Consider the following 24778-nt stretch of genomic DNA (forward strand, 5'->3'; position numbering starts at 1 on the left):
TGGGAGATCCAGATGGACTTCCAGGCTTGGGTATGGTCCAGCCCTAGCCATTTGCAATCATTTGTGTAGCGAACTGGTAGATGGAAAGCCTTGTTCTATCTCTTCCTCTCTCTATAGCTCTGCTTTTCTTTTCTTTTCTTTCTTTCTTTTTCTTTCTTTTTTTTTTTTTTTTTTTTTTTTTTTTGGCAGGCAGAGTGGATAGTGAGAGAGAGAGAGAGACAGAGAGAAAGGTTTTCCTTTTTGCCGTTGGTTCACCCTCCAATGGCCGCTGTGGCCGGTGAGTCTCGCTGATCCGAAGCCAGGAGCCAGGTGCTTCTCCTGGTCTCCCATGCGGGTGCAGGGCCCAAGGACTTGGGCCATCCTCCACTGCCTTCCCGGGCCATAGCAGAGAGCTGTCCTGGAAGAGGGGCAACCGGGATAGAATCTAGTCCCGGTTGGGGCACTCTAACCTTTCAACTAAGTAAAATAAACTTTTCCAAAATTACTGGGAAATCACATTATGAAAAATCTATGTATTGATTTCAGAATTTTTTTGTGCCAAAATAAACATTTCTCATTCCATTTTTCCAGGAGATTTTGAAGTCCCTAATATATAAAGCACAGAAAATGGGGCAGGTGCGGCGGTGCTGCGGATGAAGTTACCCCTTCAAATGCCTCTATTTCATGTTAGAGTGCCTGATGGGAGTCCCAGCTTCTCCACTTCTGACCTAGCTCCATGCTGATGAACCTGGGAAGAGCAAGGGCTGGCTCCGCCCCCATGTGGGAGACCCCATGGTGTTGTGGGTTCCTGTCTTCAACTTGGCCCCAGCCCCTACTATTGTGGGTATTTAGGGAATGACCCAGTGGATGGAATATCTTTCTCTCTCTTACCCTGACTTTCAAACAAACAAAAAATAGATAAGGCAAGAGTAGTTCACACAGTGATTTCACTATAGTGAAGTGAATTGCTTCCCCAGGTTTCAATCCCCTCCTCCAAAAAGAACTCTGTTTTCAGTTGTCCAAATGCACACCACTGTCGCCATGAACAATGAACAACGGGTTTTCTTCTGTGCTCGGGGAGTCTTCCCACACAACCTGGCCAGTGACCAACCATCACCCCGCTCCCGCAAGCCTGTAGGCTCCTGGGAGTCTTGGCTGAGGTGCTCGGCTGGATTGCAGCCTGTGCTCCCTGGAAATTTACTGGTGGTTTTCACAAAAATAAAATAAAAAGCGTTAGTTCAATGGAGACGTACGTTCTCCCTTAGTCGCACTCACCTGTGCCATCCAAATCAAATGTTTGTCAGCTGAGGATGCCCCAGTTCCGTGTCAGGGACTATTAACAAGTATTCCTGATCACCGAAAACTGGTGATTTTCAAATACCGGCTGTCACGATCCATCTGCCAGGCCAAGAGCAAGCCCAGGGCCTCGGCCTGCCCTGCTGTCTGTCCACTGGGTGACAGTGTTGATCTGCCTGAAATAATTGCTCCTTGTCCCTGGGCCAGAAAGCTGCAGGTCCCTAAAAGGAAAGACGGCAGCCAGATGGTGTTGGGAGGGCCGTGGGGACTGCCCACTCTCCTTCCCAGAGCCAGGCAGAATGGCTGTTTTCTTTATCTTTCGAGGGAAAATGCACAGTGAAGAACTGCTCTGTAGCTGTTACGGCCGAGGTTTCTTTAGGCAAAGCACTATGGAGAATGGATGTCATTATCTATAAGAAGTGCACCTGCGTTTCCCTGATAATCTAGCAACACAAAAAGCTTGCAAAAACTGAGCTTAAAAATAATTTCAGATGTTTACTCAACCTCACTGGCACGGAACAATGCTTTAACCCATGTGTTCATTCTTAGACAGATGGGTTAGCGTAAGGCAAATGCCTTAGCCAAGGCTCTGACAAGGGTTCAGATTGCCATTGTGGACTATTGTTTCCAAATTGCCAGGCCACAGTTTGGTAGTATTTTAGCAGTTCTGACTTGAGGGACAAGGAGGGAGAAGCAGGCAGGAAGAAAAACGCAGGCAGGATTCCATGTTCTGGGGGCTGTGTTAGGAGGCCGCAGTAGAGGAGAGAGAATGATTGCACCAGACGCGTTCCTGTTGGAAGGGAACAAGACAGAAAAGGGGTTCACGGTTGGCTTCAGGAGGCACTGATAGGGTTGGTTTGGGCTAGATTTTGTTCTCTTCCACCTCCCACCAGACAGAAAACACTGTGACTCCCATTACAGTGCTTTGTAAGCAATAAAGTTGTGTTAATGTGGGACTTTTCTTTTTAAGATTTATTTAAGTGCAAGGTAATATATATAGAGAAAGGTCTTCCAACCACTGGTTCACTCCCCAAATGGCTGCAACAGCCAGAGCAGGGCCATACTGAAGCTGAGAGCCCAGAGCTTCAGCCAGGTCTCCCACGCAGGTACAGGGGCCCAAGGACTTGCACCATCTTCTACTGCTTTCCCAGGCACATTAGCAGGGAGCTGGATGGTATGCAGAACAGCTGGGACTTGAAACGGCGCTCATATGGGATGCCAGCATCACACGTGGTGTCTTAACCTGCCCCACCCCCACATTCTTTTTGATCAGGTTGGAAGACTAAAATAGAATTATCGATTTAAAAAACTACAGCTCTTAATACTTAAATTTTATTACTTAATAAATTTCTTTTTCTCTTTTGTTCTATTTGATCTTACTTGGCCCAATCTTACATGTGCCACATTAGCACATGTGTCTTTTATTTCACTAGATATAATAAAGGATTTGGGTTTTTAATGCGAGGTTGTTATACTTGAGAAAGGACTAATAACAAAGGCGTTTGCTGTTCGCATTCCATCGGCAGTGTTTTCTCAGGGCGTTTCCACTTGACTTCCAAGAACCTCAAGTCAGGGCTAGGAACAGAGACCGGTCGGCTGCCTGCGGCCCAGGCCTTCTCTCCCTTAGACTCTCACAGATGTTTAGCAACACAGAAGGGCAGCAGAGGCCAGAATCTGAAGCCCTTGAGCTTGAAGTCCGGAGTCCGTCCCTGCCCTCCGAACCCTGTTACTACCTTCTCTTACAGAAACGTCATTTCTGTGGCTGACTGATATTCCGTTATAAGGCTATCCCATGATTTATTATTTAATACAGCATTTATTGCTGGGTATTGCTATTTTTTAGAAGAGTTATTTATTTGAAAGGCAGAGTTACAGAGAGGCAGAAACACAGAGAGAGAGAGTGAAGTCTTCCATCCACTGGTTCACTCCCCAGAAGGCTGCAATGGCCGGAGCTGCGCCAATCCAAAGCCAGGAGCCAGGAGCTTCTTCAAGGTTTTCCCACATGGGTGCAGGGGCCCAAGGACTTGGGCCATCTTCTACAGCTTTCCCAGGCCATGGAAGAGAGCTGGATCAGAAGTGGAGCAGCCAGGACTCCAACCGGCACCTGTATGGGATGATGGTGCCACAGGCAGACAGCCTACTATGCCTCAGTTCCAGCCCCACCTTTTCTACTTAATTGTCAAGTGCTCAGCCTCAGAAAAACAGCAGAGGCCTTCGGCATTCTTAAAAACGGGACACTAGCTAGGATGGATGCAGGAGTTAGCAGAAGAAACCTAAATGCATTTAAAGTAAGCAAAAACCTCTGTAAGGGGAATGGCCCTATGTACAGCAGCTTCGGGACGTGTAGTGACGGTACGTCTGTCACTGGCTGCAACCTTATTTTACCTCTGTTCTGAACTGGTCACGTTAAGGTAGGGACCCTGCCCATCTTACTTTGGTTGCCTTCTTTACAGGAGCTACAGAATCAGCGTTTATACAGTCAATGAGTGATGCAAGAGCGAATGTGATATCGAGGTTCTAAAAATCAAAGAGGGCATCCCTGCTTTTATTTATTTATTTTTTTTTTTCCAAAAGCCAGCATGGAGCTTTCATTTCCTACTCGAGAGACCACTGTTTAATCTTTGGAAGTAAAACTAAGCTTGCGATTTAACTTCAGACACAGACATTTGTTGGACACATTTCAGCAACGGTTATCATCAGTTAAAAGGAAAAAGTCACATTGTCCGAGGAATGACGTGCGTACAGAGGATCACAAACACGATTCGAAATGCTTCCAGTGAACACTGCCGAGCTGCAGAGCTGACCAGCGGCCCCTGCAGCTTCCGCTCGCTCTCCTGCCCGCCCTCAGCCTCTTCCCAATCAGCTGTAATTTAACCCTTCAAAGGAACATTCTTTACCTGGGGCCCAGTTACCTGGTTTTAGGGGAAAATGACCTTTACATCAATGTCTTCGTTGAATAATACATTTCATTAAAAGTTCTTTCCTTCCTGATACTTCATAGTTTTCTCCTTTAAAGTTGGATTTGACTCAAATTTAATAGAAATGACTAAGAACAACACGCACTGAACAACTATTTTAATGTATAAAGTATTCTGTGTATTTCATTTTGTTTGTGAGTCACACTTACGACAGTTCAGTGAGGCCAGCAAATTTAAGGTCATTTCTCTCTTCCTGCTTGGGGAATTTGAGTCTGAGGAAAGAAATTTACACACAATTAAACAGGCAATGCTGGGAGTGGGCGTGACAACTTCCAGCCAAATACTCTTTCTATTGTACATCGAAAATAATGACAGGGAATGTCAAATGTACACCTGCTATGGGAAACAGCATGGCGATTCCTCAAAGAATTAAGCATAGCAGAGAGCATTCGGCCTAGTGATTGAGACATTCGTGTCCCACTTCAGAGTGCGGGAGTTTGCTCCCTGGCCCCGGCTCCCGGCTCCCCCTTCCCTACAATGTCAGCCCTTGGAAGCAGTGGTGATGGCGCAAGTCGTTGGGTCGTATATGGGGAACCTGGTTGAATCCCATGTCCTGGCTCCAGTCCTGGCTCCAGTCCTGGCCCGGCCCTGGCTGTTGTAGGCATTTGGAGAACGAATCAGCATATGGAAGCTCACTCTCTTTCTCTCAAAGAAGTGCAAATTAACAAATATGAAATATGGAATTATCATGGAATCCAGCAGTTCCATACGGTCATATACCCAAAGGAACTGAAAGCAAGACCTCAGATATGTGTTTCCCAGCTATTTCCTAGTGCTATTCAAGGCCAAAAGGTGGCTATAACTCAACTGTCCGTCAGCAAAAGAAGGAAGAAACACGATGTGGTGTATCTCTATAGTGCAATGGAATGTTTCTCCGTTTGTAAAGGGAGTGACGTTCTGACATGTGCTCCAACATGGACGAAACTTGAAGACATTACGCCAAGTGAAATAAGCCAGATGCAAAAGGACAGATACTGTGTGATTCCCGTTACGCAAGGTACTGAGCATAGTCACATGCATAGAGAAAAAACAGGGCGGCTGTTGCCAGGAACTGAGACGGGGCCGGGGATGGGAAGTTATTTTTAGGGTGTGGAGTTTCAGTTCAGGGTGATGTCAGGGTTCAGGAGATGGAGAGTGGGTGGTTGAGTACAACGTGAATGCACTTAATCCCACTGAGCTAGGCACTCAGAAGTGGTTAAAATGACATCTTTTAAGTTATAGATAGTTTCTCATAGCAAAGAAAAACAAGTGAAACAATAGAAAAGGAGAAGCAATTTAAGAATGGCAAACCTTGGGCCAGCATTGTGGTATATCAGGTAAAGCCGTTGCTTGCAGTAACGGCATTCCATATGGACGCCGGTTGGAGACCTGGCTGCTGTACTTCCGATCCAGCTCTCTGCTATGGCCTAGGAAAGCAGTGGAAGATGGCCCAAGTCCTTGGGCCCCTGCATCCCTGTAGGAGACCTGGAAGAAGTTCTTGGCTCCTGGCTTTGGATTGGTTCAGCTCTGGCTGTTGCAGCCATCCAGGGAGTGAATCAGTGAATGGAAGACTCTCTCTCTCTCTCTCTCTGTCTCTGTCTCTGTCTCTCTCTCTCTCTTTGACTCTGCCTCTCTGTAACTCCTCTGCTTTTCTTTTTTTTGGACAGGCAGAGTGGACAGTGAGAGAGAGAGAGACAGAGAGAAATGTCTTCCTTCCGTTGGTTCACCCTCCAATGGCCGCTATGGCAGGCGCGCTGCGGCCGCACTGATCCTAAGCCAGGAGCCAGGTGCTTCTCCTGATCTCCCATGGGGTGCAGGGCCCAAGCACTTGGGCCACCCTCCACTGCACTCCCGGGCCACAGCAGAGAGCTGGCTGCTTTTCAAATAAATAAATCTTTAAAAGAAAATGCAAGCCTGTGGGAAGAAGTTCAGACAAAATATCCAGACAACTAACTAAATGAATTTAGGTACCAATTAGAATCTAGAGATACAGAATAACAGTGATGAATTTAATTATTTCAAGCCTGGTGAGTAAGAATGAACCTCTTGTACAAACATAGCTTAAAAGTTTAAGTAAACAAACTTTTTTTTTAAAAAAAAGATTTATTTATTTATTTGAAAGTTTTACAGAAATGGGGGCAGGGGAGAGAGAGAGAGAGAGAGAGAGAGAGAGAAAATCTTCAGTCTGTTGGTTCACTCCCCAGATGGCCACAATGGCCAGGGCTGGGCCATTCTGAAGCCAGGATCCAGGAGCTTCTTCTGGATCTTCCACATGAGTGCAGGGACCCAAGGACTTGGGGCCATCTTCTGCTGTTTTTTCCAGGCCATTCACAGGGAGCTGGATCAGAAGTAGAGCATCCGGGACTCAAACCAGGACACATATGGGATTCTGGCTCTGCAGGTGGCGGCTTAAACTGATGCACCACATTGTGGGCCCCAATCTTTTTCCTTAAGTCTGTCTCAGATATACTGGCCTGGTGAGTATTTGTCTAATAAAATAGCCAGGTTTTATTTTTTTAAACTGCTGGGATTCCTTTAATAAGAATGTGTAACCTGTGTTGGATTAAAGAACCTAGGGTTTAGAATTTCACCTCCTTGCTGGAATCAGAAATGGGGAGGATGAAGCACAAACAGGAAAGCCTGCTCTTTGGCTCATAGTCAGGAAGGGTGAGAGAGTCAAGAGATCATTCCTGGTGGAGCCCCCTCGGGGGTGTTGGCATTCACATTGCCTGCTGTTAGTCCTCTGTGAACAGTCTATACACTCATTCCCCACAGATTTAGTGACTGGGTCTTTTTTTTAAAAAAAGATTTATTTATTTATTTGAAAAAGTTACACAGAGAGAGAGAGAGAGAGAGAGAGAGAGGTCCTCCATCCTCTGGTTCACTCCCCAATTGGTTGCAACTGCCGGTGCTGTGCCGATCTGAAGCCAGGAGCCAGGAGCTTCCTCTGGGTCTCCCATGGGGGTGCAGGGGTCCAAGGACTTGGGCCATCTTCCACTGCTTTCTCAGGCCACAGCAGAGAGCTGGATTGGAAGTGGAGCAGCCGAGACTTTTAAAAAAAAGATTTATTCATTCACTTGAAAGGGAGAGTTACAGCTCGAGAGAGGAAAGGAGAGAGAGAAAGAGAGAGAGATGTCTTCTATCTGCTGGTTCACTTCCCAAATGGCCACAGCCAGACTCGACACAGCACTGCTCCATTGAGTGCCTTCCACACTTCGGACACTGTTCTGTGACACTGGGGATTCAGTCATTCACAAGGAAGACAAAAATCCCCTGTTCTTCCAGAGCTTACATTCTAGGAAGCAAAAGACAATAACAAATAGATACTATGATAGGGGGTGATCGATGCTTCAATAAAATGAAAATAATATATGGAAAAAGAGGATAGTCAGAAAAAAGGTGACCCCAGCATGCTGCTGAGAAGGTTCTGGGTCTTGTTTCCTATAAGATAGCTTTTCCTTTTTTCCTTCTCATGAATTTACCCAGGAGTCATCAAGTATAATAATAATAAAACTTAGCTATTAAAGAAAAAATGATTCCACTGAGTCCTTACATATACAGATAAGTTTTTAACTTTCCCCCTTACGTCTGTATAGTTACATTTTGTTGAGATGTACTTTGTATTCGATGAGATCCTGATTGGGGTTATTTTTTTAGAAGTCCTTTGGATGAACTTTCATCATTGCGCTGCTAGTGTTTGGATGCACAGTTAAGCCACCTCTTGGGTCATCTGCCTCCCATATCTGATGCCTTGGTGTGCTCCCAACTCCAGGTCCCTGCTAACATGCACTCTGGCAGGTGCTCAAGTGACTGGCTCTGCTGCTCACGTGGGAGCTTGGATTGAATTCTAGGCTCATGGCTTTGGCCTGGTCCAGTCACAGCTATTGTAGGCATTTGAGGAGTGAACTACAGGTGAGATCTTTTTTTGTGTCTCTCTGTCTGTCTCTGTCTCTCTCCCCTGGTTTCTCTGTCTTTCCAGTTATTTTATTTTAAAAAGTGTTTTTAAAAATTATGTTAAATAGGGGCTGGCATTGTGGCACGGGTGGATTACGCTACCACCTTCAACACCGGCACCTCATATGGGCAACGATTTGAGTCTTGGCTGCTCCACTGCTAATCCAGCTCCCTGCTAATGGGCCTGGGAAGACAGCAGAAGATAGCCCAAATGCTTGGGACCCTGCCCCTTACCTGGGAGATCTGGATGCAGTTCTTGGCTCCTGGTTTTGGATTGGCCCAGCTCCGGCTGTTGTGGACATTTGGGGAGTAAACCAGCAGTTGGAAGATCTTTATCTCTGTCATTCTACCTTTCAAATAAATAAATATTTTTAATTATGTTAAATGGAAGAGCTAGACAGAACAGACTACATATGATATGATTCCATGTATGAAATATTCAGAAGAAGCACATCCACAGATACTGAGAGCAGATTAGTGGTTTCCAGAAGCTAAGGTGAGGAGGACACAGGAAGTGACTGATACTGTATATGGGGTTTCTTTTAGGGCAATGAGAATGCTTTGGAAGTAGATATCAGTCTTACACAGTCTTGTGAATATACTAAAAATCACTGAATTGAATAATTCAAAATTGAGTTATGAATTGTATCTCTCTTTTTTAAAAAGGAGGTTCGGAAAAAAGGGCTTTTTTCCTAATGCCTCCTACAAGCACACCAAGAAGGATGAGATGGAGTCAGAGATGACAATTAAGAGTGTGTCATAAAAATTACTTTTGCTGTAGAGGATGTGAACCAATTTGCATGTAGAGCTTTACAAACAGCACACAAAGTAGAACTCTGTTTGGTTCAGCTACCAAGTGTTTCTGAATTAGTTATTTTACACCAAAGCACAAAAGCTTCCTTCCTTTGGGATGTCTAACTACCTTCTAGCCAGAAATACATTGAATAACAATAAAGAAGTAGTGACAATGAAACTGATGTTCTTCCTAGTTTTGTCCTTTTTTTTTTTTTTTTTTTTTTTTTTGACAGGCAGAGTGGACAGTGAGAGAGAGACAGAGAGAAAGGTCTTCCTTTTGCCGTTGGTTTCCCCTACAATGGCCGCCGCGGCTGGTGCACTGCGGCCGGCGCACTGCACTGATCCGAAGGCAGGAGCCAGGTGCTTCTCCTGGTCTTCCGTGGGGTGCAGGGCCCAAGGACTTGGGCCATCCTCCACTGCACTCCCGGGCCACAGCAGAGAGCTGGCCTGGAAGAGGGGCAACCAGGACAGAATCCGGTGCCCCAACCGGGACTAGAACCCGGTGTGCAGGTGCCACAAGGCAGAGGATTAGCCTATTGAGTCCTTAATTTGGTTTTATTTGCATGAAAGCCTACATTTTATTTCTTAATCAGTTAAGGATCTTTGGTTGCAAAAGGATTTCAGACAGTTGACAGAGGCAGAGACAGACATCATGAGCTCATTAATAAAGCCCCAGGAGAGATGGGGGCAGGGTAGCCCCCAGCATGTCCACAGTAGATCCTCTGGGCCCCCTTCCCAGCACAATGCCCACAGATAACACAGTGCTGTCCACCCCAGCGAGTCAGCTTCCAGATGTAGCTCGTTCGAGATAAAGTCTGATCGGCCTAACTTGATCCACATGTCCAATGAGCAAAACGCCCTGAAAAACCATAGACACAGCCATGAGCTATAGTTGTGAAAAAGTTTTCCTTTGTGCACATACAAACTCTATGGTGTCACAGGGATGGGAAGGACCGGCTGCTGGGACCCCCGGTGACCTGGGAAGTTTGCTTCCTTTCTGTGATGCTTCCAAAGGGGATATCTTCGTGAGCCTTCCATTCAAGCTTTTACTGGCGAAATTCATGAAATTCTTCTTCAAGTAACTTATCTTTTGCACCATTTTTCCCTTCCTGGTAATGTAGAGTGAGCAGGAGAATTGAGGAAGTGAGGCACGGGACAGGAAGAGGTAACGCAAGCAGGATGTGCATCACAGCCAAACAGCAGCTTCACGCTGAACACCTTCTCCAGGAGGAGCCATCATAGAAGGGCAGGCCACAGAGGCATAGCCACTTAGAGCTATTTTTATGGGCTCCTTCTTCGCCGCTAAGGAAAAAAGACACTGCATGGAGTTTAAGAAAAGAATAGAAAGTTTGAAGAAAACCAACAAATTATTAGAAAATAATAACTGAAGTTTTTCTTCTGTTTTCTTTCCAAGTCTAGCACCTCCTTGAACACCACTTCAGCACCTTTGAAGTTAACTCTAAGTATCTACAAAGCACATTGCATCTGTTAAAAATGGAACATTAAATTAACATGAGTTAACTAAGTATGCGAATCTAGTGCAGGGAAAAAGCAGTGCAAACACTGGAAGCCGCTGGTTTGGGCACATCTGGGTGACTCTGAGGAGCTGGAATGCAAGTTCTCCTCCACGAGGGGCTCCTTGGGTCAAGCTGCCCTTGGCTTCTCCCAGGGCTGTACTGCAAGTCAAGAGTGTGCGTGCTTAACAAAGCACGTTTCAGAACTGGTGACCCAGGCTACTGCTAAGACATATTCTGCAGCACTGAACTTTAGGAAAAAGTCATAGTGTGAAAGGGGAGTGGATAGTCATAGAGAGAAGGGAAATGAAACTTCATGTGGATAAACTTTGTAGCTTCTCTCATCAAATCCTACAGTCAAACCTAGGACCAGGGGTGGCCGGTCACCCTATTGTTCCATTTCCAATTTCTGCTTTTTGAGGCATATTTGAGCCATTGCTTACATATATTCTACTTGCAACCCAAGGTAATTTTTTTTTAAGATTTATTCATTTATTTGAAAGTCAGAGTTACACAGAGAGAGGAGAGGCAGAGAGAGAGAGAGGTCTTCCATCCAATGGTTCACTCCCCAGATGGCCGCAACGGCTGGAGCTGTGCCAATCCAAAGCCAGGAGCCAGGAGCTTCTTCCCGGTCTCCCACTCAAATGCAGGGGCCCAAGCACTTGGGCCATCTTCTACTGCTTTCCCAGGTCATAGCAGAGAGCTGGATCAGAAGAGGAGCAGCCGGGATTAGAAAGAGCATCCATATGGGATGCCAGCGCTTCGGGCCAGGGCATTAACCCGCTGCACCACAGCGTCAGCCCTGGTAAAATCTTTATGACAAAAGATACTGGGAGCAAAACCAGTCCCTGCTAAGGACATGTGAACATTTAGTTGATTGGTGTCACAAATAGGTAGTTCAAAATCAGATAAATGCACAGCTGTTCCTATCCTTTCTCCGAAGGCTGTAATGGTTCTGTGCTTTCAAAGCCAACCTTGTTTAGTAACCAACTAAAGAAAAAAAGGCAGATTGGTGATTATATCACTTTTTTTTTTTTTCATCTTTATTGAAAGGCAAAGACAAAGATCTTCCATCTGCTGATTCACTCGCAAATGCCAGCAACAGTTGGACCAGGCTGAAGCCAGGAGCCAGGCAGCTCAGTCTGGGTCTCTCGTGTGGGTGGAAGGGACTCGAGAGCTTCAGCCATCACCTGCTACCTCCAGGACGTGCATTCGCAGGAAGCTGGAACTGGAGCGGAGCTGGGTCATGACGCCAGGCATTTCAATATGGGACATGGGCGTCCCAAGTGGTATCTTAACCACAGAGCCAATCATTTGTCCCCCCACATTATTATAGTTGGTGAAGAAAAGGCATAGGCTTTCAAATCAGAAACTTGGGTTTGAATCCCAGATCTACCACTTCTTTTGGTGGCTTGCCTCAGTTTCCTTACCCACCTCCCTGTTGAGATATTCTGAGGATGCAATGAGTTAGCACGCCAGTGGGGCCTGGACCTACCTAGATGTCACTTAAGTAAAGGCCAGCCTCACCTGCTGCTCACAGGGTTGATATGAATGTAGGCTCAAATGAGAAATGTATATTCAAATGACAAAAATGATACGGCTATCGGAAAATCAAAACATGTTGCCTAGGTTTTTATTTTGAAGGGGTAGGAGTTATACTCACATATGAATGTGGAACTCAGGCTTTAAGATTTGACTAGTGGTTCTGATAAAACTTGTGGGGATGGTTGGTGTGTGTGTGTAGAAGTGGAGAGTTAAATGGCCCATGAGCTCTATTAAGGCTGTGGTCTACTTTCTTAAAAATACTGCCTGACCCCAATCCCTTCACCTTATCTCTTCCTGGGCCAATAGTGCACACACCTGGCTTCCACCTGCAGCTCTCTTTAAACTATAGCAGGCTCTCCTAGAGATTCTCAGGAAGTACTTTTGGGTGGAGCCTAGACTTCATGCTGAAGTGATTTTTGCCATTTCACTCGCCTCTAAGGGGAAATTAGGGTAGCTCATCTCCAGTCTGTTTTCTCTTGTATCTATATTTGCTCTGACAGCCTCTTCCTGTCCTGTGATTTTAAAACTCATCAGTAGCTGATGCCTCCCACACAAGAACCATATTGTGCAAGATTCTCTTGAACTCTAGGTTTTTCTTAATTCCAAATGATTGTTCAACATCTTGCTTGGACACTTACTAGGCATCTTGATTTAACTTTCAAAACAGAATGCTTGGTCTCAACCACATTGACTCCCAAAATTCGTTCCTCCTTCCAGCTTCCTCATTTTGGGAAATGATCCTCACCATTTATTTACACACAAAAAAATTCTTAAATATGTCTTTTTTTTTTTTTTTTTGACAGGCAGAGTTAGCCAGTGAGAGAGAGAGACAGAGACAAAGGTCTTCCTTCCGTTGGTTCACCCTCCAATGGTCGCCACACTGCACTGATCCGAAGCCAGGAGCCAGGTGCTTCCCCTGGTCTCCCATGGGGTGCAGGGCCCAAGCACTTGGGCCATCCTCCACTGCCCTCCCAAGCCACAGCAGAGAGCTGTACTGGAAGAGGAGCAACCGGGACAGAACCAGCGCCCTGACCGGGACTAGAATCTGGGGTGCTGGCGCTGCAGGCGGAGGATTAGTCTAGTGAGCCACGGCGCCAGCCTTGACAGCTTTCTTTTTCAGCCCCTATGTGCAGTTAGTATGTCTATCCTGTAGCCTCCGCCTTTCTAATATACCCAGAATCTGAACCTTCCTACAATCTCACTACCTCCAGGAGTCCTTTTTTTTTTTTTTAAATTATTTATTAATTTGAAGGCAAAGTTACGAGAGGCAGGGGCAAAGAGAGAAGGAGACAGAGAAAGAGAGAGAGAGAGGTCTTCCGTCTGTTGGTTCACCTCCTAGATGGCCACAACAGCTGGAGCTGTGCTGATCCGAAGCCAGGAGCCAGGAGCTCCCTTGGGTCTCCCACGCGGGTGCAGGGGCACAAGGCCTTGGGCCATCTTCAACTGCTTTCTCAGGCCACAGCAGAGAGCTGGATTGGAAGTGGAGCAGCCGGTACTTGAACCCAAACCCATATGGGATGCGGGCAGTGCAGGCGACAGCTTTACCCAGAATCATCTCTTCAAAATATCCCCCTGACGTGTATTTCTGTGTCTGCCCTTGTCCTCAGTACTATTTTTTTCCACTAGCAAGCAGTGAATCTTTATAAAACATAAATAAAAAACCAGCACCCTTCTGCACAAAACCTTCCAATGGGCGCTCATAACCCTTGAAATAAAATAGCACATCCTTTCTCTGAGCCACAAAACTTCCTGTAAGGTGGCTCTGGCTACTTCTCTTCTGCTGGTCCGTTCAGCTCTGGTCTCCATGGCTTCCTTGCTGTTCCCTTTAGGAGCCATTTTCACATGGTGTGCCCCCTTCCGGTTGTTCTTCCCCAGAGCATTGCACGGTTTATTCTCGCATATTATCATGTTTCTAGACAAAGGTCACCCCCTTTGCAGCCTTCTCCTTCTGTTCTATCCAGAAGACCAACCCTTTTCGACCTCCGTCTCTTATTCTGCTGTATTTGGCTCACGACGCTCATTACCACTTGCCGTATTATACATCTACAGGTTTATTTTTGGATCTCCCCACTGAGGGCAGGGCCTTTGTCCATTTTGTTCATCGCTGCATCCTAGTGTCTTGGTGGGGAAAAGTAGATTTTTTTTCTCCTTTTTTTTTTTTTTAATATTTATTTGAAAGTCAGAGTTACAGAGAGAGAGAGAGAGAGAGGTCAGGTCTTCCATTCACTGGTTCAGTCCCCAGATGGCCACAATGGCCGGAGCTCCAACAATCCGAAGCCAGGAGCTTCTTCTAGGTCTCCCACATGAGTGCAGGGTCCCAAGGACTTGGACCATCTTCTACTGCTTTTCCAGGCCACAGCAGAGAGCTGGATCGGAAGTGGAGCAGTCAGGACTCAAACCGGCGCCCATATGGGATGCCAGCACTGCAGGCGGTGACTTTACCCACTATGCCACAGCACCAGCCCCAAGAAAAGTAGACTTTCAATAACAATTCTTTGCTGGATAATCAACACTCACCACTACTTCCAACAGTGTTTTCTTTTGTCCCTTCCATGTTATCAACCTGGTTTCTGTCTCAGCTTTTGGCAAGGCCTGGGTCTTTCTACAATACAGGAACTTCCAAACAAAAAGATAGATATTTGAGAACAAATGGAAAAGAGTATCTTCTGAGAATCATATTTTTCACTAGCCAATTCCTTGAACTCTGGCAACAATTGCATGAGATGACATTGCTGCTCCCATTTTAAATATAAGGGAACTGAGGTTTTATTCTCAGGTAGTTGAGGAGTGGAGCTGAGATAGGAATCCAGGTGTTCTGACTCATGGTCCAAAAAATGGTGACCATAAAGTGTTGGCACTGTTGGGGTGCAGTGCACGGGCAGATAGGGTGGGAGAATAATCTCCGCTTGGTTTTTATGTAAATGAGACTTTTTAGGATCTCTGGGAGGAAGTATTGAAGGGCCACACTTACTCTGCTAACACCCACCCCTTTTACCATCTGAGACTGAAAGAGTTGCTCTCTGGAAGAGACTTGGGAAACTTCACTGAGGGTCAGTGGTCAATTCTTTAGAAGGAGTCAGAATCTCTTGCTTTCCCTTCATCATTAGGTCAATATTTGGCCCTTACAGGCTAATCTACTTAGCTGGAGAGACCTAATCAGGGACTGTTTGCTTGATTTCAATTGCTTGGAAACATCTTTCCATTGCATTCAGTTCAACTCCTGGAACAATGGAATCACTGATGTGGTTTAAACATTTAACCTCTCACCACAGTCAACTAGATAAAGTGTGGGGGACTGGACCCCTCCACGGGATAACAGGAAAACCTTTTCAGCTTACACAGCGCTTTTGCAAAAAGCTCCTCACCTCAGCCTGATGCGTAATGGGGATTTAAACACCGAGGACACGGGTGCAGAGACGACTCCAAAGAAATGAGATCAACATTTTTAATGGGTGAGTGAGCAATGCACAGAGGAGTTAATTGCCCATTGGATTTCCTTCTTTCAGGGTTCCCATGATTAAACTCAATGCAGACTGGGGGATTGTAAACCTGCTTGAAGTGGTAAGTAGGATGGCTGTGTGTGTCCGTACGTGGGCAAGCTTGTGTGGCTGGGTGTTATTGTATGTGGTGACCTATGCAGGGAAAAGATCAGAAAACTGACGAAATATGTGGAACAAATGCTTAATCTGAAGTCAAAGAAGCTCTTTGGAGGGCCTCGCCTATTGCTTTTTCTGGCGCTCTTGAGCTAGCCAGAGCCACTTTGCTCACCGCAATACTTATCTTGCAGAGCAACTGGGTCTCGTACAAAGAACACTCAATGCGGCCAACTTTCTAGACTAGCAGTTAAAAGCCCAGCTGAGAGGTTCCTGTCTCACCTTGGAGAGCAAGGGTTCTGGTCCCGGCTCTGGCTCCTAACTCCAGCTTCCTGCTGATGCAGGCCCAGGGTGGCAGCAGTGATGGCCCAGGTGATTGGGTTCCTGTCCCTTACGTGGGAGACCCGCATTGCATTTTTGGCTTTTGGCTCTAGTGCCAGCCTACCTGGGGAGTAAATCAGCAGAGGAGACCTTTTTTCTCTCTGCCTCTCTCTGTGTCTCTGTCTATTGCTTTGACTTTCAAAAAAAAAATTCAATGCATGTGTGTTGAATTACTTTTTCTATTTGTTGCCATTTATTCTTAACAAAATATTTTAAAATGGTATCTTGTTTAGCTCTTTTTGAACCATTTATTCTTTATAAAATTTGTTATATTTTCAAAATATATGCATTCCTAGGGTATCTTGGGATATGTACTAAATAATAAAGAAGTATAAACCTTAAAAAAAAAATAAAGGAAAGCCAGATGACAGGGTAAAACCAGACTAAATGACTCTGCCGTACACTCTTCCCTGAACTGTGGCCTATTAGGACGAAAGCAATCAAGCCTGGACAGTTACTCCACTGGAAGTATCTTTACTTTGCTAGCTGGGGAGGCTCACAGGAGCACCATGTTCTGTTTCTTGGCCAGCAAGTGAAAGCCAAGCAGAACTTCTGCAGTGCACTGTGCTCTCAGATAGCACGGGCTCTCATGTCAGCAACCCAAGCAGCGTGAACAAAACGATCCATTGATTTGTCCAGGGAGAATCTACAGGTACTTACTTCTGAAGGCTGAGGTTGGTAAGCTGGTGATTACAAACTCTGGGTCCAGGAAGTGGCCCCAAGGAGAACATCACCACTAAACATCAGGCAAAACTTTCCATTAAAATAAAATAGCAGCCAATATTGTTGCAAGCACTTGACATGTCTTAATACCATCTATTATCATTCCAGACCTGTAAGCCAAGTATCTATAAATGGGAATCATTCATTTCACAGGTGGCTGTGCCTGGGAGCACCTGGTTTGCTGGAGAACTATGGAGTCAGCATGTTAGAACAAGACAGGGTGTCAAAAAAGAACCATTTACTGTAACAATAAAGACTATTATGTGTAGTCTTCACTGGTAATTGTTGATGGCCTCATAAAGTAGGAACAATTATCCTCTAAGAATGAGAGCTGGAGCCCTGGGAGGTGACCACAGAGGCCAAAGAAGATACAGAAATGGCCTCATTTTTCTCGACCTTCTAGTAATGTTCTAAAAGAGCTCCACCCAAAAGTGGTTGGAGTAAGTGCTATAGAGCCCCCCAAACTGGATCAGCCTACCTGATGTACAGGAAGCCAATTAATCAACACCAGGTTGTAGAAGAAAATAAGAATTTATTTCCAATGTACAGAGCAAGTAGTTAGGCAGTTATCACTCAATTCCTAGATTCCTTGAGGGACTGATGTCAGTGAATCTTACAGATTAAAGTAGGGGTACAGCAGTGCATGATCAGCTCGTGTGCTGGCCTCTGGTTGGTCCACAATGCTTGTGGCCTTCCTTGGATCAGTCAGCAACAGGAGGCTGGCATGTGCTTCTGAAGATGCTGTGATGGCAAAGTGGGCTCTGGCCCATCTGGGATCTACGGGTGGATTAATTGCTACTTTGTTTAATCAAGGCTTCAAGTTCCTGCAAAATATCTTAAGTAGAGTCTAGCAGTGGGATTTTAGCCGTAGAGATGATAATTGGATTCTGAGTCTTGCAATCTGGAGCTCTTCAGGAACAGCTGGACGACTGTACCACTTCCTTCCTTTAATGAGCTAATCCTTGCTACTGAGCTGGCTTGTCATCACCATGGTGAAGACGGAGGAGGCAAAAGGAGGGACCCCGAGGCCTGATAAAGTCTACATCAAAGACATTAGGCTGTTCAACATGTTAATCACTTCCTCTTGTATAAAATACTTTCTTCATTCAGTTTGTAGGACACAACTTCTTCTTCTTTTTTTTTTTTTTAAGACTTATTTATTTATTTATTTGAAAGGCAGAGTTACAGGTAGGCAGAGAGAGAGAAAGAGAGAGAGAGAGAGAGAGAGAGAGAGAGAGAGAGAGAGTCTTCCATCCACTGGTTCACTCCCCAAATGGCTGCAATGGCTGGAGCTGGGCTGATCCGAAGCCAGGAGCCAGGAGCTTCTTCTGGGTCTCCCATACAGGTGCAGGGGCCCAAGGACTGGGGCCATTTTCTACTGCTTTCCCAGGCCATAGCACAGAGCTGGATCGGAAGTGGAGCAGCAGGGACTCGAACCAGTGCCCATATGGGATGCCGGCAGGACAGGTGGCAGCTTTACCTGCTACACCACAGCGCAGGCTCCAGTACACAACTTCTGTCAGTGACTGCTCCTTGTTCAGTCTCCTTTGCAGTTCCTTTTCTTTGCATTTATTTAAAAAGCAGAGGCTCTCTCTCTCTCTTTCTTTCTCTCTCTCTCTCTCTCGCTCTCTCTCTTACACACACACACACACACACACTCCAGGTGCCCACAACAGCTAGGGCTGGGCCAGGCTGAAGCCAGGAGCCTCCAGAACTCCACCTTGGTCTCCCACATGAGTGAAGTACTTGAGCCATCATCTGCTGCCTCCTTGGGTGCACATTAGCAGGAAGCTGCATCAGAAGTGGAAGAGCTGGAAAATGGATGCAACTGGAAGACACGATGTTGAGTGAAGTAACCTGTTATCTCAAAAATGATAAAAAGACAGAAAGGGAGATGGAAGGAGGGTGGAGCAGAGGAAGGGGAGGGAGGGAGGAAGAGAATATTATTATGTTCATATCACACATCACAGTGCCTGGGTTTGAGTCCTGGCTTCCCTTCCAATTCCAGCTTCCTGCTAACGCATGCTCTGGGTGGCAGCAGGTCATGCTCAAGTAGGTGGGTCCCTGCCATCCTCATGAGAGACCCAGATTGAGTTCTGCACTCCTGGCTTCAGCCTGGCCCACCCCTGCCTGTTGTGGGCATTTCAGGGGTGAACCAGTGGATCGGCAATCTCTGTCTCAGTCGGTTTCCTCTGCTTTTCAAATAAAAAATTCTTTTAACATTAAAAAATAAAATTACACTTTGTTTTTACTGTTACACAAGTATTTCACGTTCATTTTGGGGAAAGAATTGGCTAGAAGTCATCCTTATGTAGCTGTTTAGAAATAATCATTTACATTCTTCAGCTCTTACACACTATGTACATCTCTTTTGTATTATAACTTATCATTAGCCATGATTACCCATGAATCATAGCTTAATCTTCTAAGTTCAAGCAAGATAAATGGCTTCATGGTCAATAGTGACACGGATGCTGAAGAATAAAGCCAAAGACAGATCAAGGAACCATATACAACTGTATTCCAGACAGGGCTGCCTATATGGGTGGTTCTAGACCAAAATATTCTCTTGTTGTAGAAATGAAGATGAATTAGAATACTCTATTGACATTCAGTAAGTTTTTTTTTTTTTAATTTTTGACAGGCAGAGTAGACAGTGAGAGAGAGAGATAGAGAGAAAGGTCTTCCTTTGCCGTTGGTTCACACCCCAGTGGCTGCCACGGCCAGTGCACTGTGGCCGGCCCACCGCACAATCCGCCTATTGAGCTGTGGCGCCGGTGACATTCAGTAAGTTCTTGATGGGCCATCCCTTCATGATGAAAAGATCAAGCCATTTAAGGGGGAAAGGAATAATGTAAATCCTAAGGAACTATTGTCTCTTTTGAACTCAAATACTTCCCCTTTAAATACTCGTGTTGCTGTTTCCAGCAGTCAGTGCTTGAAGACGCGAGGTGCACTTTGTTCTCAGCAGTATTCAGTTCTGTGCTGGAACCATTCACCCTGCACTCCGCCCTCCCTATCCTTTAAAACTGCGTCCTTTCCCTTTCTTTTCAACCTCCACAAGTTGAATATTCTCAAATTCTTCACTATTCCACAAAATAAGTCCTTTCTTGCATTTTAGAATGGAATGAAAAATTCAACTTTAAATAATACAGTATTTCTCTTCATTAAGAAATACAAAGAATTTTAGAAATAGAAGAGGTGTAGTCCAATTCATAAATCATAATTAATGTTTTCCCTACAGAAGAAACTGTGGCCTGCTATGATTAAATGATTTGCCTGAGTTTTGGAGTAGTTTTGTTTAGTATTTGAGTCTACTGACTTCCAAGTTCAAGGGCTCTATCCTGTCTCCTAGAAGGTAGCTGTGAAAAGAAATGTACACAACTTACAAGAACAACCATGTTTTCTAGAATTAGGCTACTATTTCTGCATGTGCGGCTGAGTGAGAGCCCATTTTCTTTAAACAGATTCAAGTTCTAGGGACATAAACATCTGAACACTTTTGACGATCTCCCTTCATATCAACAGGGCTACTTTATGACCAGATTCTGAAACTGTTCTATTGACTTTTATAAATGTACATTAAGGCAAAATTAGTTACTGCCAACATCAACGGTTATATCCCATCTGCTGAAAACCTTCAAAAAGAAATTGCAAAGACAAGGAGTGATAACCATGTGAGTATACCCTATTCAACAGTTTTGGAGTTTGGTAAATTATACACCTCTTGCCTCATCTCACACTTTTTAAAAAATATTTATTTAATAAATATAAATTTCCAAAGTACAACTTTTGGATTATAGTGGCTTTCCTCTCCCCCCGTAACCTCCCTCCCACCTGCAACCATCCCATCTCCCACTCCCTCTCCCATCCCATTCACATCGATTCATTTTCAATTATCTTTATATACAGAAGATCAATTTAGTGTATACTAAGTAAAGATTTCAACAGTTTGCACCTACACAGAAACACAAAGTATAAAGTACTGTTTGAGTTCTAGTTATACCATTAATTCACATAGTACAACACATTAAGGAGAGAGATCCTACATGGAGAGCAAGTGCACAGTGACTCCTGTTGTTGATTTAACAATTGACACTCTTATTTATGACGTCAGTAATCACCCGAGCCTCTTGTTATGAGTTGCCAAGGCTATGGAAGCCTCTTGAGTTCACCAACTCCGCTCTTATTTAGACAAGGCCATAGTCAAAGTGGAAGTTCTCTCCTCCCTTCAGAGAAAGGTACCTCCTTCTTTGATGGCCCGTTCTTTCTGCTGGGATCTCACTCACAGAGATCTTTCATTTAGGTCTTCTTTTTTTTTTTTTTTTGCCAGAGTGTCTTGGCTTTCCATGCCTGAAATACTCTCATGAGCTTTTTAGCCAGATCCGAATGCCTTAAGGGCTGATTCTGAGGCCAGAGTGCTGTTTAGGACATCTGCCATTCTATGAGTCTGCTGCATTTCACACTTCTAATTAGAAAATCCCAAAGGCCAAGTTATAAAATTTTCTCTTATATTTATTTCTTGCCTCAAAAGCTGTTCTGTAAAGAAGTAGATTATGTACTTAAAAGCTCTGTTCAAGAAAGGCTACATTCTCTTTAACCAGTATTTAGTTTACAGAGCCATTTTTGGAGTTGCTATAAAATGTTCCCAATAACGTAGGTAAACCTAGAAAGGTTCAAATAAATAATTTTGATTCAACTAATTCATGCAAGGAGAGCTGCTGCATGTTAATGTCTGTCTTGGTGTCAATATGTCTTTTCTGTCAGGGAAGTCATAAAAAATACAATATGCTTAGATTGTATCCAGTGGTTGATGGCCACAGGGAATGGTAAAAATGGAAATATTAAATTTAAATTGCTGTTTCTACCTGATAATCATATGAGACACTTAAATGAACAAATAAAACTTGGACTAATGAATCAAAGGTTTTCCCAGGCAATCTTTTTTTTTTTTTTTTTTTTTTTTTTTTTTTTTTTTTTGTACATTAAATAAATTTTAGGGGGCTGGTGCTGTGGCATAGCAAGTTAAGCTGACATCCATGGTGCTGGCTCCCAAATAGGTGCTGGTTTCAGTTCCAGCTGCGCCACTTCTCATGCAGCTCTGTTAATGCACTTGGGAAAGTAGTGGAAGATGGCCTAAGATGGGCCCCTGCACCCACCTTGGAGACCTGGATGAAGCTCTTTGCTTCGGCCTGGCACAGCCCTGGCCATTGTGGCCATTTGGGAAATGAACCAGCGGATAGAAGACATCTCTTTCTCTCTGCCTCTGCCTCTCTGTGACTTTGATCTTCAAATAAATAAATCTTTAAAAAAATTCTAAAAATATTGTAATAGAAGAAAAATAGAGACAGAAGGAAGAGTAAAAGGATTTTTACCTTTTGGCTATTAATCCACATTGCAATAGCAGAATAAAAAAGGCAGACAATGGGTGGGCACTTTGCCTGGTGACTGACACCAGTTAGGATGCCTGTATCCCCTATTGGAATACCTGGGTTCAAGTGCTGGCTTTGCTCTAGATTCCAGCTAATGTGCATCCTGGGAGACAGCAGGTGATGACTCAAGTAGTGGAGTCCCTGCCACCCATGTGGGAGATGTGGATTGTGTGCCTAGTTCCTGGCTTTGGCCTAGCCCAGTTTGGGCCCTTGCAATGGGAGTTCCTTCTCTCTGTCTCAGTTTCTTAAACAAAATAATAATAATAATAATTTTTTAAAGGTACACACAAAAAAGACATAAGGAATTACAAAGTTTATTAGAGAGTTTTTTAAGCTTAGGAGCAGCAACAATGATATAGACATATACAAACCTATAGTTGGATTCTTGTAAAACCCTTTAAAGTAGTTGACAAAAAAATTCATTGTGATCAAATACACAAAGTGGTTAAAGAAAGTACTGCATTAAAATGTTATAGATATTTTCACACCACATTCACAGCAGCATTATTCATAGTAGCTAAGAGAAAGAAGCAACCCTAAAGTCCACTGACAGGTGAATGGACCAACAAAATACAGGGAGCATCATTCCGCCTTCAAAAGGGAGAAAGTCTTGTCCCAAGCAGCAGGATGGACCTTGAGGGATTATGCTAAGGGAAATAAGCCAGATACCAAAAGACAAATACTGTCTGATTCCAGCTGTATGAAGTAGCTAAAGTAGTCAGATTCATAGAAACACAGTAGACTGGCACTTCTCAAGGAGTTATCAGGAACAAAAAGGGGGAATTGTGCAGAGTATCAGATTTGCAAAGTAAAAGGTTTTAAGATGTGCTTAATAACAATGTGTTTATACTTAACCTTACTGAACTGTACACTTAAAAATAGCAAAGATGGTCAAACTTATGTGCAATTTTAAAAGATCATAACTGAAAAAAATAAAAGAGGATCCCCCATCTCTGAAAAGGTTGTAATCTCAAGTCTTCAGACACGGTAGGCAATGTATAGTTCTAACATATAAAACAAGTGGTCAAAAAATAAAAATTAAAATATCTCCAAAAATATTCTCAAATAATAATTTTAAAGATACAACTTAACACTCCACTAAGTATCTGAATTGAAGGCTGACTCTAAAAGCTTATTATATAAATAAGCCTTAACTCTTTAAACAGTTCACAAATTCCTATTTTCAGTGTTCATAATTAACAATGTTAAAACTGAGAGCAAAGATCCCGAAATATTGAGAACACATATTGTATATAACAGTAAGATGAGGTCACCCATTTCAGGCTATGTCAAGAAAGAAAATGAACCGTGCTCCAGATCAGCGCACTAAAACAGGAAAATACTATGCAGAAAGAACAGAGAGAAGTGAAAACACAGTCCGACTTAAAACACAATAATAGAATCTATGGGACAAAGCATCCATAGTACAGAGTTAACCACTTGGTTAGACTGAACTTCACTAGACTCCATCCTATTTTAAAGGACAACCAGTGTTGTGTGTGATAAGCCTTGTGTGATAAGGCTTGGAGGAATAGCATAATTTTAAGCACCTTCCACACATGGCACTATTTCAGACTTGGTCTAAATCTATTGCAGAAGCCACAAAAATACAGTCTCACTGTGTAACATATCTTTCAGACCTGGGTTCCTTTCATGCCTTTTCAGAAATCTTATCTTCCAAATTAAACAGAAAAATATAATGTGATTACCAGCAATACCATAGTTATGATAATGCAACCGAGTGAAGACTCAATCAAGTCAGAATATTTAAAAAAATACAGAGCAGGAAGGAACAAAAATAAACTTTCTAAAAGTTTGCAAAGTACTGATGAAAATATCAAGTATTAACCAATTCCACTACATAATCCTGGCTTATTTTTCATGAACAGAACAGAATCTCTAAATGGAACTATAAGATGTGAGATTCAAAAACAGATGAGAAGAAAAAGGCACTGGTCTCCAGAAACAAGAGTTTCAAATCACTTGGCATTGGATCCAGAGGGCAAAGGTCAACTGCACCTCAAATCTACAATCAATTATTCAGTTATATAAGGTGGATATAATTTTGATGAGTAGAAAATGTTTAGGAAAATAAAAGCCATTAATTTTGGAGGACAGCTTTTTGAGGAGGAGGGACTGATATTCTGTTTTTGTGGCTATGTTGCTTCAACTAAAAATAGATATCTGACCATAACAAGAACAACTCTTCTCACTGGCAAATAATAGAACCATAGAGAATTTCAGTTATGAGAAATTACTGTAATGCCAAAGGCAGGAAAGAATTCATCATGTTGGGGGCCGGGGCCGTGGCTCACTTGGTTAATCTTCCACCTGCATCCCATATGGGCATCAGGTTCTAGTCCCAGTTGCCCTTCTTCCAGTCCAGCTCTCTGCTGTGGCCTGGGAAGGCAGTGGAGGATGGCCTAAGTGCTTGGGCACCTGCACCCGCACGGGAGACCAGGAAGAAGCACCTGGCTCCTGGCTTCGGATTGGTATAGCTCCGGCCATGGCGGCCATTTTGGGGGTGAACCAACAGAAGGAAGACCTTTCTCTCTGTCTCTCTCCCTCACTGTCTAACTCTATCTATCAAAAAAAAAAAAAAAAGTTAA

The 24778-nt window shown here is 44.0% G+C and overlaps 1 long non-coding RNA gene across 1 annotated transcript in view; it reads left to right on the plus strand.

Moving 5' to 3' along the window:
* The window catches only part of LOC133768496 (uncharacterized), a 65079-nt gene extending 40613 nt beyond the window's left edge, over window positions 1-24466 (plus strand). The window contains exons 2-4 of the long non-coding RNA XR_009866981.1: window positions 15547-15601; window positions 20266-20414; window positions 24059-24466. This is a non-coding gene — a long non-coding RNA (uncharacterized LOC133768496). The remainder of the gene's footprint in view (window positions 1-15546; window positions 15602-20265; window positions 20415-24058) is intronic.
* The last annotated feature ends 312 nt before the right edge of the window (window positions 24467-24778 follow it).

Source organism: Lepus europaeus, chromosome 10 (assembly GCF_033115175.1).
Source record: "Lepus europaeus isolate LE1 chromosome 10, mLepTim1.pri, whole genome shotgun sequence".
Classification (NCBI taxonomy): domain Eukaryota; kingdom Metazoa; phylum Chordata; class Mammalia; order Lagomorpha; family Leporidae; genus Lepus; species Lepus europaeus.